Below are 3,039 nucleotides of genomic sequence, written 5' to 3'. Positions count from 1 at the left end.
TTGTTGAAAGAAAGCATCATCGTATTGTAGAGAGTGTGATGTCCATGATTCATGAGAGTAAAGTTCTCATAAAGTTATGGACCAAGGCATTTAATAGAGTTGTATGTGTTATAAATAGATGGCTCATAAAACTTTTGCAAAACAATTCTCTTTATTTTATGTTATACGAGAAGCAACCAAATTATAATGAGTTAAAGGCATTTGGATGTGTGTGTTATGTTCATGTGGACAGCCGACTGAGAAATAAATTTCAGAATAAAGCCCATATTTGTCATTTTGTTGGATATGTTGATAATTATAAAGGTTACAAATGCTATGATTCCAAGTCAAGCAGAATTAAAATATCTAGAAATGTTGTGTTTGATGAGTGCAACTTTTCTAATGATTAGTGCAGCCATTATATTTTGCAGGACAAGAATAATATTGAAGTATATATATCAATCTTTTTTGGATAATAGCTTGTTTTCAACCATGAATGATAGGGTACAATAACTAGATCTTTTTTATGATCAAAGCCAAGATGTCTTAGAGGATCCACCAGCCGAATTGAAATGTGACACAAAAACTTATTCAGGCAATGTAGAAAGCACATTAAGAAGATTCAAAGAGGAATGTGTTTACACAAGGCATAATCAAAGTCAGTCGGTCCTGCAAGAACAACAACAATCGTTAGATCAGAAGAGACAACTTCAGTCAATAAAAAATCAAGCAGGGTGAGACATCTGATTGAAAGATGGGTAAGTTATGAAAATTTCAACATAGATTTACAAAGCTTTCTTACTCAAATCAAACAGCAACAAGAACCTAAAATATTTCAACTTGCAGTGCAGTCAAATAGGTGGATAGAAGCTATGAATGAAGAAATGCAAGCCTTGCATGAATGTCAGACATAAGAGATAGTGAAAAGACCGCCTGATAAAAATGTAGTTGGTTTGAAATGGGTGTATAAAATAAAATATAAACCATATGGAACTATCGAGAGATATAAAGCTCGCCTAGTAGCAAAAGGATTTACTCAGGAGTATGAGCATGATTATGATGAGACCTTCAGTCTTGTTATTAAAATAGGCATTATACAGATCATCATTTCTCTAGCGTTTGATCATGGGTGGCAACTAAGTCAGTTGGATATAAAGAATGTGTTATTACATGGGCATCTTAAGAAATAAGTTTATATAGAGCAGCCATCAAGGTACAGTGAAAAGGATCCAAAAACTCATGTTTGCAAGTTAAAAAGAGTTATTTATGAACTGAAGCAAGCTTCGAGGTCTTGGTTTGAAAGTTTTTCGGTTTCAATTCAAGACTATGGTTTTACTCAGTCCCCATTAGATCATTCAACTTTCATTTACAAAGGTAACAATTTTATCACTATGTTACTAATTTATGTTGATGATATAATCATTACTAGCAACTGTAGTGAACATATTGAAGAAGTAAAGAGGTTCTTACACAAAAAATTTAAGATAAAAGATTTTGGTCCTTTATGGTATTTTCTTGGGATAAAGGTAGATCGGCAAGCTGATTCCCTTATTTTAACTCAACAGAAATACATGATAGAACTCCTAAATAAAACAGGAATGAAAGATTGTAAACCTGCTGCAACCCCAGTTCTCATTCATTAGACATTGGACGCAAATGATGGAGAATTATTTCATGACCCAACACAATTCAGAAATATAGTTGGAATGTTGCAATATCTCACTTTCACTTGTCAATATATTGTTTTTGTTGTTAATCGGGTGTCAAAATTCATGCATCAGCCTAGAACATCAAATATGGAGAGCGTGAAAAGAATTTTGAGATATTTAAAGGGCACTATTAGAGATGGCTTGGTCTACAGAAATAAGCACCACATGAAGATATGTTAATGGTTATGGATTATTCAGATGTCAATTGGGCAAGAGATCCTAATGAGAAAAGGTTTGTTTTTTGGATACTGTATTTTTTTAAAGAAATTTGGTCTTATGGAGTAGTAAGAAACAAAAGGTCATTGTGAGGTCCAGTACAAAGGCTGGATATCGTTCCATGGTTGCAGTTATAGCTGAGATGACATGGATTAGACACATGTTGTATGATTTAGGAGAAGTCATCCCCAAGTCACTCTTACTGTGTGATAATCAATGAGCTATCAAGATTTTAGTAAATCTTATTCAACATGAAAAGACAAAACATATCGAAATTGATCAGCATTTTATTCATCAAAAAGTGGAGGATCAAAAGATTGAGACCAGCTATGTCTAGACTGAAGACCAAGTGGTTGACTTATTCATTAAAGGCCTCACAAAGAACAGGTTTTGGTATTTAAGAACCCAAGTTGTCCATGATTATTAACCATGCACAACTTGAGGGAGGCTATTAGAGTGTGAGGTTTGAGGTGGTTGGATCTTGATCTTGATCTACATCCATATCACTCATGTCATTGTTCATGACGTTATTGTTCATGATGTCACTATTTACATCTCCTAGTTTCCTATGCTATTTCATTATATATTGTTTTCATAAAGTACCTTTTATTAGTCATCTTGTATTTTGTGTTAATAAGAGTTTTTTAATAAAAATGTATTTTAATGTAAAGTGAATATAAATAGTCACAATGAGGCATGATTTTTTATATTGAGAATCGTGAGAGTTCAGCTTAAACCTTTCTCTTGTCTTCAACTCTAACAGTGTGTGTGCATGCATGCTTGATTCAACTGAGAAATTGAAGCTTACCCGACTGAGCCACAACCATAGTAACATGTTGAATGGTCTAAAATCTATGAAGTCCCCATCTATTGCTACATAGTCTGAATAAGTCCCACTTAGCAAAAGTTGATGAAACACCAAAAAAAGCAATAGAAACTTGATACCTGTCGTCAATCAAAACTAAACCACATGGGTGACAACGGCAAGAGAAAGTAAATGATCAGTAAGTAATACATACACATACACTACTTGCGAGCATGATTATTACTTCAAGAAATATTCTAGTTGTCAGGTTAAACTTTTTATCCTAGTAACCAAGACTTGCACATACGCAAGACCAAAACAAAAGGGCAG

Source organism: Nuphar pumila, chromosome 2 (genome assembly GCF_984573655.1).
Source record: "Nuphar pumila chromosome 2, dmNupPumi1.hap1.1, whole genome shotgun sequence".
NCBI classification, from domain to species: Eukaryota; Viridiplantae; Streptophyta; class Magnoliopsida; order Nymphaeales; family Nymphaeaceae; genus Nuphar; species Nuphar pumila.
Note: the sequence above shows the minus strand (reverse complement) of the source record.